The sequence below is a fragment of the Macaca fascicularis genome, chromosome 18, assembly GCF_037993035.2.
Source record: "Macaca fascicularis isolate 582-1 chromosome 18, T2T-MFA8v1.1".
In the NCBI taxonomy this organism is placed as follows: Eukaryota; Metazoa; Chordata; class Mammalia; order Primates; family Cercopithecidae; genus Macaca; species Macaca fascicularis.
Window position 1 is genome coordinate 10,319,230 of NC_088392.1, and position 12,567 is coordinate 10,331,796.

The window sequence follows — 12,567 nt, forward strand, 5'->3', positions numbered from 1 at the left end:
CCTGTAATCCCAGCACTTTGTGAGGCCGAGACGGGTGGATCACGAGGTCAGGAGATGGAGACCATTCTGGCTAACACAGTGAAACCCCGTCTCTACTAAAAAAATACAAAAAACTAGCCGGGCGAGGTGGCGAGCGCCTGTGGTCCCAGCTACTCGGGAGGCTGAGGCAGGAGAATGGCGTGAACCCGGGAGGCGGAGCTTGCAGCGAGCTGAGATCCGGCCACTGCACTCCAGCCTGGGCGACAAAGCGAGACTCCGTCTCAAAAAATAAAAAAATAGACAGACAGTAGCCTACTCTTGTGCCAATCTCCGAGTTTTGGCTAATCAAATGTGGCCAACTGTTGAAAACCATCTTCAAATAAGGCAAACATCAAGCTGTAACCAATCCCACTGTTTCTGTTCCTCACTTCCATTTTCTGTATGTCACTTTCCTTTTTCTGTCCCTAAGTCTTCTGCCATGTGGTTGTGCTGGAGACCCTGAGCCTACTCTGGCTCAGGAGGCTGCCTGATTTACAAATTGTTTTTTGCTCAATTAAACTCTGTTAAATTTAATTTGGCTGAAGGTTTTCTTTTCTTTTCTTTTCTTTTCTTTTCTTTTTTTTGAGACAAGAGTTTCACTCTTGTTGCCCAGGCTGCAGTGCAATGGCACAATCTCAGCTCACTGCAACCTCCGCCTCCCAGATTCAAGCAATTCTCCTGCCTCAGCCTCCTGAGTAGTTGGGATTACAGGCATGTGCCACCATGCTCAGCTAATTTTTTGTATTTTTAGTAAAGAAGGGGTTTCTCCATGTTGGTCAGGCTGGTCTCGAACTCCTGACCTCAGGGGATCCACCTGCCTCAGCCTCCCAAACTGCTGGGATTACGGGCGTGAGCCACTGCGCCCGGCTGAAGCTTTTATTTTTTTAACATCCTCCATCTCCCCTACTTCTGGGCTTCCTTGTTCACCTGCCTCCACATCCAGACATCATTCAGAAGTGATGACTCACTCTCTCTTTGATCATCTGAACTCCTGTAGCAATTTATCTCTTCGAGTGCTTCTTACTTTCAGTCTGGTGTAACCTCCTATCCTCCAGCCCTGGAGGTACCTCCAGTTATTTCTAGGTGTTGCCAAAAAAGGAACCACTTGTACTTACAATGGAGCCTACTGTCAGCAGCTCCCTCAAGCAAGGCACCCCCTCCCCACCTAAAGCAGGACTCTGCTTGGCTCAGGGGTTCCCTGCTTTGTCCGCAGGCAGCTGCATCAAAGTGGCCAGAAGTAGCACTTCCCCTTTGATCCATGCATCCAGGGGCCAACCCTGTACCACTTGCTACTCTGGCCCTGGGGATATTTGTGATCACAACCAGAAGAAAATTCCTTCCTGAAGGTTTTCATTTAGTAAAGAGTCAGGTAATAAATATAAGAATAAAGAAAATACACAGTATGTTAAAAGATGTAAGTGCTGTGAAGAGTAGTAAACTAGGGTAAGAGGATGGAAATGCCTTTGGGGGTAGGGGGAGTTGCAATTTTAAGTGAGTGGTCGGGGTGAACCTCTCTGAGATATTTAAGCAAGAGTGGCAGGAAGTGAGAGAGCTGACCAAGTGGATATGCTCCATGGAAAGGGAAGAGCTGATGCCAAGCCCTGCAAGGGAGCCCCTGGGTGTGGTGGAGGCCAGGGACATAGGGAGAGTAGAGAACAAGTATGGCCATGCACGCCCTGTAAGAACTGCCGCTCCAAGTTAACTAGGTAGTCATTGTAGGGTTTCAAGGACAGGAGTAACAGGACCTAAGTTTTAAAAGGAATCCCAGCACTTTGGGAGGCTGAGGAGGGTGGATCAGTTGAGGTCAGGAGTTCGAGACCAGCCCAGCCAACATGGTGAAACCCTGTTTCTACTAAAAATACAAAAAGTAGCTACGTGTGATGGCGGGTGCCTGTAATCCCATCTATTCAGGAGGCTGAGGCACAAGAATCACTTGAACCTGGGAGGCGGAGGTTTCACTGAGCTGAGATGGCGCCACTGCACTCCAGCCTGGGTGACAGAGTGAGACACTGTCTCCTAAATAAATAAATAAATAAAAGGATGACTTTCCAGGCAGGAGTGCAATACCACTTTCAGTGTGTGCTCAAGAATGTTAAATAAGACCCATCAACTGGTTGCAGGTTTTTCTTCAGCCATGGCCAGCTGTAAAAGTGTAGGTAGAAGTAAGTGGAGGTTTGGATTTGCTAAGATGGAACAAAGAAGGGAGAGGAGTAAGGAGTTTGAGGGTGTTAAGATCCTGCAGAGCACTCAGAGAATATTTTTTGGACCCCAGTGTGGGCTGTTAGGGCAATAGTTCTTCCCACTTCTATTTTGATTCCTCTTTTTCCCCCTAGACCCTGACAAGTACCTTGACCCAGAGATGAAGTCTATCAGATTTCAAAGTGGTACTCAGAATCTCAATCTTCCTCTAATTATTAAATTTTGTTGCAGGTAATATGTTCACGTTTCTGCACATGATTAATTTTCCCTACAAGACTGCAGGTTTTAAAGGGAAGAAGCACTAATTCTTATTCATCTGTTTCTTCTCAGCAGAGGGTCTCTCTGCACTGGAATCACTTGGCAACTTTTACAAATCATGATGTCTGGGTCCACCCCTAGAGAATTGGCCTTGAGTGCAGCCTGGGGTACTGGGCTCTTAAGAAACCTCAGATGATTCTGATGGGCACCAAGGATGGAAGCCTCGAGACTATATTATAAAGCAATGTCTCACATATAGAAGGTAATTCATAAATAATTAATAATGTATTTAAAAAATAATTAATAAATAATGGTTGGGAAATATTAATGAATGGGCCCGGGAAACAGCTTTTCAGCTAGCCTCCTGAACTCAGGTATATTTTTCCCCAGTAAGTCATCTTAGACACTCCCTTCTGCAAAACTAAGCTTCTTGGAATTCACATTAAAACTTCTCCCTCAAAAACTTCCTGCATTTCTTTATCATCTGCAATAGTGGCTCCCACACTTTGGTCCACAGGCTGGACCAGCTGAAGAACTTTAAAATATGGCAGGTTCTAGGGCTTCAAACCTCATCGAGTTTCTGATGCAGTCATTGAAAAGCCCAGAAGTCTGCATTCCTATGGAGCTCCCTTCAGGATCCTCAGAAATACTACTAGGGTGAGAATTCTCCATCTACAAGATGAAACCCAATCTCCTTCCCCAGTTGTCAGATTTCTCCACCATACATTCCTATCCGATTTGCAATCCTTTATTTCTGTATCATTCCAACCCAAATCTTCTGCCACAGGAAAGAAAATTAACCCAATGTTCATTATGGTGCCACTACTTCCTAATTTTGTTCATGTTGTGCCTTCACCTCAGCTGACCCTTCATCCCTCTATGCCTGTCTCAAACTCATTCATTTTCCTGGACCTGGTTCAAATCCTACTACTTCCTCCACAAAGCCATCCAGTTCATTACAGCCCAGTGATGTAACCCGTCTTGCCTAACCAAAGCATCGCTTATTGGCGTAATTACTGCCTTTGATTTAACTTGTTATGAAATCATGTGCTGTGTGTCTAATGAAGCTATTAGCTTCTGTAAGATGAGGGTAATTCTTCCATACCTCTTGCAATCCTAACTATAGTAAGACAATGAATGGATGAAGGAGTCTATAGCATGTACAAAAATTTCCTTAGCATTTCCTCAAGTCTTTTTCTAACTGTCACAATTGAATTATCATAAAATGACTTCAGCTATCTTTTAGGAAAGGCATAGCTATCATAAAATGAAGCTGTGAAGATAAGTTGTGTTTTGTTTGTTGTGTTTTTAATGTCTCCCTTGTGATAATCACTATGTATGAAGTACCACAGATAAGCTAACACACCGTAGCTATTGCAATAAAATTTTTTTAATAAACAGTAAATGTGCATTGGGTCACATATGCTTTCTGGAGCTTTTATTTTATATTCTCCTTGAGCAGTATTAGTCATTTTACATATTTTATTTCCACTAATTACACTTTCTGGTTCCTATAATCCAAAGAATGCTGCTAATATTTTTCATTTCTGATTCTATGAAAATTGTAAAATAATTTTAAGGTTTTTATTGACCTAATAACTCTGCAGGGTTCCACTGTAATAATAAACCCTCATTTAGGGGCTTAGCAGGATTTATACATGTCTAACTTTTTAGCTGTGATAGAATAAAAAACACCCATTTTAAAGGCTTTTAGTGTCATAATGGGAAAAACACACTCCACATCACTATTTTCCCAGGGGCTACTAGGGGACCAAATCTCTATTTTATAGGAAGAATTCTGGAGGAAGTTTTTATTGTATTAAAGGCTACTGTGCACAAAATGCTGTACATGTTTCTATTCTAGTTTTACACAAAGGTGATACTTGCAATCTATTATACATTATTACCTATGTCGATGAAAAGAGTCAAACTCTGTAAAATGCCAGAAGAGATTTATTCTGAGCCAAATATAAGTGGCCATGGCCCCTGACATAGCCCTCAGGAGGTCCTGAGAACATGTGCCCAAGGTGGTTGGGGTGCAGCTCGGTTTTATACATTTGAGGGAGGCACGAGACATCAATCAAATACATTTGGGAAATACTCTGGTTTGGTCCAGAAAGGCAGAACAATTTGAGGGAAGTGGGGGCTCCCAGGCTATAGGTAAATTTAATAAATATTTTCTGGTTGACAATTGGTTGAGTTTGTCTAAAGACCTGGGATTAATGGAAAGGAAAAGTTCAGGTTAACATGGGGAGACAGGTTGGGCACGTTGGCTCACGCCTGTAATCCCAGCACTTTGGGAGGCTGAGGCAGGCAGATCATGAGGTCAGGAGTTCGAGACCAGCCTGGCCAACATGGTGAAACCCCATCTCTACTAAAAAAAATACAAAAACTAGCCGGGCGTGGTGGCAGGCGCCTGTAATCCCAGCTACTCAGGAGGCTGAGGCAGGAGAATCCCTTGAACCCAGGAGGCTGAGATCATTTCAACTATCTTTTAGGAAAGGCATAGCTATCATAAAATGAAGCTGTGAAGATAAGCTGTGTTTTGTTTGTTGTGTTTTTAATGACTCCCTTGTGATAATCACTATGTATGAAGTACCACAGATAAGCTAACACACCGTAGCTATTGGCTATAGCCAATAGTGCAATATGACATTGCACTCCAGCCTGGGCAACACAGTAAGACTCCATCTCAAAACAAAACAAACAAAAAAAAAGATTGTGGAGATCAAGGTTCTTTTGAAGTCTCATAGTGGCTGCCCTTAGAGAACAGATGACAAAGATTTCCTAATCAGACCTTTAAAAGGTGTTAGAATCTCAGTTAATCTCTTCAGGATTGGAAGGGCCTGGAAGAAAAAGATCTAGCTATGTTAACAGAGATTCTTTACAGGTGCAAATTTTCCCTCACAAAGGATGGCTTTGCAGTACCATTTCAAAATATGGCAAAGCAACAGGTTTTGAGGTAAAATAATTTTGTTTTCTTCTTTGTCACATAATGTTATGCCAGAGACAGATTGAAAAGTTAAGTCATGATATATCGGGTTAAATAAAACCCATCTGATGAGAATTTATGGTTTGGAGGGCATGAGTCTCCAGACCCCTTAAATAGAAATTTGGGCAAAATAAAAAAATCAGAGTTTAGTCCTCACCTATAAACTTCATGAAAACAGAAGTCATAATTTTCTTGTTTAGTGTTTTATCTTATTCAGTGCTGAACATAGGGCCTGGTCATAGTAGGTATGCGATGAACACTGGTTGGCTCACTGTTAGGCATTGGTGGGTAAGAGCCAGAGAAGAGAGGGACAAGACAAGGAGGCAGCGTGTGAGTGGAGACTGTGATTATCTCAAGTCCAGCTACTTGCATTTTACAGGCAACCAATTACAAATTGGCTTGACCATGGCAGCTGGAATGTACCTATATCTTTGTGTGAGCTTTGAAAGCAGAATATTACATGTAAATCAAGGAAGCTGGATTCTAAGCACTTACCAATTAGCTATACAATAAAGAAAACTCTGTGTGTGTGTGTATATATGTGCATGTGTATGTGTGTGTGCATGTGTCTGTGCATGTGTGCGTGTGTGTGTGTGGGTGTGTGTGTGAGAGAGAGAGAGACAGAGAGAGACAGAGATAAATCACTAGTCACAGAGTACTATCTTTGCTGAATATAAACAAATTTAGGGTGTGAAAGGTGGGCCCAGATAGCTGGGTTAAAACAAAGAAAGAGAAACAAATGGGTAGCCAACTTGTTCTGCTCAAGAAAGAAAGAGGCATGTGGATAAATAGAAGAGAATGAGGACAGAGAAAGGAAGAGAGAGGAAAGTCTAGCCAACATGCGGGAGGCTGGAGGGAGCTTCCTGTGAGAAATTCCAAACAGCAGGAAGGCTGAAAGCCCTTGGAAAGAATGTCTACTATTCAGCTTTAATCCCCATGTTTTGCTGTGGCATAAGCCTCCCCCACTGCATCCCCAAACCTTCAGTGGTCGGCTGCAAAGAAATTTGCCTGCCTTGGGTCATATACCCTCAAGGAAATGAACTACCAAATGCAGGATGATGGAGTTAAAAAATAAATCAAAGAATACAGACAGGGGCTTAGTTCTATAGGTGGGGTGGTAGAAAAAGAGAACAGCCAAGGCATTGAAAAATGAGTCGTGAATGTAAAATAATCCGCAATCAGGTGAGCAGGACCTGTGAGGCAGAGTGGTCTCGATAATGTAAACATCCAGGATTTGGCAGAAAACTTGGCCCTTTTAATAAATTGGGATATGGAATCTCAGCTTATTTTATCAACATCTGGAAGGCAGAGTGACCTCAAATGCCATCTGGGTTCCAATTCTTTAGCTTCCCCCTCAAATGCCTGGTTGCTGAGGATGTCCAAGTGCCAACCCTCAGAGCCCTGATTTTAGAAATAAAAGGCCAGTATTTCTCATGCATATGATGAGGCATAAATATTTAAGAGGGAGGTTTTTGTGATTTTGTGGAATGTTTTCAAGTTCTTTGCAACGCTGAACAAATGCTTTCCGCTCATTTTATATCCAGTTTGTTAGTGAACAAAATAGAAGGACTTCTCCGGAGTTTTAGATCTTTCTATCATAATCCTCAATATCCTAATGTTTCATTCATTTATTTAATAAGTACACATTTAGCATCCACTATGGACTGGAAATTGTTCTAGATATGAGTAATGAGCAGAAAACACTGCTTGCCCCAAGGGAGCTTAAGTCCAGAGCAATAGTTCCAGAACTTGGCTTCTCATCAGAATTGTCACAGAGCTTTACAAAAAGAAAGACTCCAAAGAATCCACACAGACATACTCTACCAGGAATCTCCTTTCCATCCCCATATCTTTTGGTTTTTCACCAAGCAAGAGTAGGTTGAGGAATGAAAACAGGCCAGATGGGGGAAACGGAACAGGAAGAATGCCATGACCAGTTTCCTGGAGCTGTGATTCCAGCACATTATCTGAGGATTGGCTGAGTTCAGGCTAGGTCTTCTCAAAATCCTGCCCATTAACCACAGCGAGATAATGTTTCATACCCACAGGATGGCCTAACTAACATGATGGATAATAATGGGTATTGGCAAAGATGTGGAGAAATTGGATACCTCAAACATTGGTAGTAGGGATGCAAAATAGTGTAGCTACTTTGGAAAACATTCTAGCAGTTCCTCAATAAGTTAAATACGGAGTTTTCATATGACCTAGCAATTCCACTCACAGCATACACCTAAGAAGAATAAAAACACATGTCCACACAAAACTTTGGTTATAAATGTTCATATCAGCATCATTCATAACCAAAAAGAGGAGAGAACTCAAGTGTTCCTCAACTGTTGAATCAGTCAAGAAAGTATTGGATATCCACGCAATGGAATATTATTCCACCATAAGAAGGTACCGATAGATGCTATAACATGGATGAACCTTGAAATACTACGTTAAATAAAAGAAGAAAGTCACAAAAACCCACATATTAATGATTCCACTTATATGGAGTGTCCAGAAGGGGCAAATCCATTAGAAAAAATGGAGATTAGTGGTTACTAGGGGTTGTGGGGAAGACAGAATGGGTAATGACTGCTCATAGCTATGAGGTTTCTTTTTGGGGTGATAAAAAGGTTTTAAAATTAGTGCATATGTTTGTGCAATCTTATGATATACTAAAACCACTAAATTGTACACCTTGAAAGGGTAAATAATATGGCATGTGAACAACATCTCAATTAAACACATGTATTAAAAATTTTTAATGGCATGATAAAAATAATCCTGCCTGCCCATGCTATTGAGGAAGCATTGAATGGGGAAAAGAAAGTTCTTAAATTATGAACTCCTAGATTTTGAGGGCATGGATTATGTGTTATTTGTCTTTGTAAGAACAGTAATTATTATGCTTCCTAGCCCATATACTGCTTCTGTAAGGAAGCTTCATATTATCAATTAAGAAAAAGGAGACTCAGACTCACCTAACTAATAAAGGAATTATTTGGTCCATTTGACTGAAAAAGTGCAGATTTTACTTCAGGTAAAGATTGGTCTGCAAGGACCCAATTTCTTTTCATGCCTCAATTCTGTCCTTATAAAACTGACCCATGGCTTGATTTCTTCTTGTTCCTAAGATGATTTCCAGTAATTTCTAGAGCTACAAACTTCCTTATTTAAGTCCCTGGTAGCCTACTCAAAGTCCAGGAAGTGATAACTGATGACCTTTACTGTGCTGACTTTGGTCTTTCACCACAATAAGATGAATCACTGAATCCAGGAGGAGAATGTAAAACAAACAAACAAAAAAAAGTAAAAGAGCAAAGCTGAATTTATTTTCTTGCCAGGAGAAAGAGAGTCCCTCATTCAAGCATGGCTAAAAGAAACAAGAATGGATCTACAGAACCAGGCAAGGGGGTATTTACTCTACATTAGAAAGGATTCTGGGGCCGGGCGCGGTGGCTCAAGTCTGTAATCCCAGCACTTTGGGAGGCCGAGACGGGCGGATCACGAGGTCAGGAGATCGAGACCATCCTGGCTAACACGGTGAAACCCCGTCTCTACTAAAAAAATACAAAAAACTAGCCGGGCGCGGTGGCGGGCGCCTGTAGTCCCAGCTACTCGGGAGGCTGAGGCAGGAGAATGGCGGGAACCCGGGAGGCGGAGCTTGCAGTGAGCTGAGATCCGGCCACTGCACTCCAGCCTGGGCGGCAGAGCGAGACTCCGTCTCAAAAAAAAAAAAAAAAAAAAAAAAAAAAGAAAGGATTCTGGGCTTTACGTACCAATCATTTTTCGGAAGGGTAGAGGAGAAAATTGAAAACTCCTCTTTTTGATGTGATCCATTTTAAAACTGATGTGGCAAAGTGCCACATCAAAGAGACTGGTTTTCAGAGATCTCAGGTGAGACATTTCCGGCTCTGTTTGGCTCATGTGGCACTTTTCCATGTGCAAGCTTAGGGCTTAGCAGTTTTCTTTTTTAACAATGATAAACACATATTGTTCTAAACCAGTGAGGGTCCATCCCTGGGTACTGGGTAGGGCCAATCACACCATCATGGCTCTCTGTGAGAAAAAAGAATGAAGAGATGATTGTTGGAGAGGTGGTCACGTGCACCGCACTCTCCGTGAGGGCTTTGCAGCATTTAGTCAGAAAGACAGTAAGACAATAAGGACCATCTTGACAACAGGTTCAAAGGAAGACAAGTACTAAAGATACTAGAAGTTTGTGAAAACCCCCAGATCTCTTGCAGAGGGTTTTCTTGGCAAAAGAAAACCATAAAATGTGCCAGGTTTTTTTTTTTTTTTTTTTAAACTACTTCTTCTCTTTTTCCAGACAGTTTAGCTTTGTTGCCCAGGCTGGAGTGCAGTGGTATGATCTCTGCTCACTGCAACCTCTGCCTCCCGGGTTCAAGCCATTCTCCTGCCTCAGCCTCCTGAGTAGCTGGGATTACAGGCACCCGCCACCACGCCTAGCTAATTTTTGTATTTTTAGTAGAGATGGGGTTCCACCATGTTGGTCAGGCTGGCCTCGAACTCCTGATCTCAAGTGATCTGCCTGACTCGGCCTCCCAAAATGCTGGGATTACAGGCGTGAGCCACTGTGCCCAGCTAAAATGTGCCAGTTTTATCTGAAATAATTTATTCAGTAATATATTCACCCCCCCACCACAAGCACTTTACTTTTTACATGAACAGATCAGCAACTTAAAAAATATATATATTGAAATGCTGTCAAGTCAAGAAGAAATTCTTTATTTGTTAAATCAGGATAATCAGGAGTTCATTTTCTCAGGAAAAATTCTTTGTGTTGGCAACAGCATAAGACATCCTAAAGCAAGAGACTTTCTCAGGGAAAATTGTCCAGAGCAAATTCCAAATGAATAGAGTTTCACCACCAAAGAGAGTATTAACAACCCAAATTTTCTATCTCCAGATTCTACAACAGCTATCTTGCCTCCTGTTTCCAAATTGTTCCAAGTTTAAAACTGATTTCTCAATTATTAAATTTTTGTAGCATGTGGCAGACATGCTGAGAGTTAACAAGTATGTTCTCATACTGTGAGAGAAGGCCATTCATCAAGCTTCAGAATCAGATAACCAATCCTGTCTTTGCTGCTCATTGGCTATAAGGCTGGAGCTAACTGCCTAACTCTGTCCTGTTCCCTTAAAATGCTGGTGACAGGGCCAGGCACCGTGGCTCATGCCTGTAATCCCAGCACTTTGGGAGGCCGAGGCGGGCGGATCACGAGGTCAGGAGATCGAGACCATCCTGGCTAACATGGTGAAACCCCGTCTCTATTAAAAATAAAAAAAAATTAGCCAGGCGTGGTGGCAAGTGCCTGTAATCCCACCTACTCAGGAGGCTGAGGCAGGAGAATGGCGTGAACCCGGGAGGCGGAGCTTGCAGTGAGCCGAGATCGCACCACTGCACTCCAGCCTGGGCAACAGAGCAAGACTCTGTCTCAAAAAAAAAAAAAAAAAAAAAAAAAAAAATTCTGGTGACAATATCTTCCTAAAAGGGTTCCCATGAAGATCAACTGAAATAGCAATACTGGTAACACACTTAGTCCAGTGTCTGGAAAAATCATTCAATAAATATTTGTTCCAGCTTGGCCAACATAGTGAAACCCCGTCTCTACTAAAAATACAAAAATTAGCCAGGCATGGTGGCACATGCCTGTAATCTCAGCTACTCAGGAGGCTGAGGCAGGAGAATTGCTTAAACCCAGGAGGTGAAGGCTGCAGTGAGCTGAGATCGCACCACTGTACTTCAGCCTGGGTGACAGAGTAAGACTCCATCTCAAAAAAAAAAAAAATGTTGCTATTGTTATAACAATTGATAGAAAATGTGTTCCAAATATTTGAAATGCAGCCATTAGCTATTGAATACCCCCACATGACTCTACATGTACATAGCTGAGAACTGAGGTAGAACCTTCCTCCTTCAGCAAATGCAAAAACTGAGGACCAAGGACAACATACCAAGAGAGATAACACTATGGCAGAAGAAAATCCAAATTCCCGCCAGGTGCGGTGGCTCACGCCTATAATCCCAGCACTTAGGGAGGCTGAGGCGGGTGAATCACCTGAGGTCAGGAGTTCGAGACCAGCCTGGTCAACATGATGAAACCCTGTCTCTATTAAAAATATTTAAAAAATTAGACGGGCATGGTGGTGGGCTCCTGTAATCCCAGCTACTCTTCATAAAAGCAATAATAATAGCAAGCATGTATATACATTGAGAAACAAAAATATAATCCTAAATCCCCCGACTGACTGAACAGACCCGTCTTGGACAATGGGACTCCAGAAAAAATTTAAAAACTGAGTTCTCATGCCTGTAATCCCACCATTTTGGGAGGCCGAGGTGGGCGGATCACAAGGTCAGGAGATCAAGACCATCCTGGCTAACAAGGTGAAACCCCGTCTCTACTAAAAATACAAAAATTAGCCGGGCGTGGTGGCAGGAGCCTGTAGTCCCAGCTACTCGGGAGGCTGAGGCAGGAGAATGGCGTGAACCTGGGAGGTGGAGCTTGCAGTGAGCTGAGATCGCGCCACTGCACTCCAGCCTGGGCAACAGAGCGAGATTCCATCTCAAAAAAAAACAAAAACAAAAACAAACAAAAAAAAACTGAGTTCCCAGCTATGACTGGGTAGGAGGTAGGACATGCCGCTATATCCAGTCCCTCACTAACTGCCATTATCCTTTCTTTCCTAAGGGTTAAACAGAAACCAGCCCTTTCTAAAGACTTCCTGAACTCTGGCACAGCAAGTGACCAGCATTCTTTCCTGATCACAGACCAGTGAATGCACTAAGTGCCTTCATGTACCTGCTTCACCTTTGGACACATAGGGCCTAATCATAATACATTTAAGTGTTAAGTCTCCACCCCAAAGTGAACATGGGACGCATGTAACATGCATATTTGCTTACTACACATGTGTATACCCCCTTCATGAATATTCATAGCTTCCCCAGTAACCCGTTGAATATGTACACTTGGCCAGCCCATTCAGCATAAAGTCCTGTCTCATTTTTCCCTTCTTTAAAGTGCTCGCTTTTGGCTTCTGTGGGAGACTTCACTTCCCAGACTGTGGGATGGTCAGCCTGC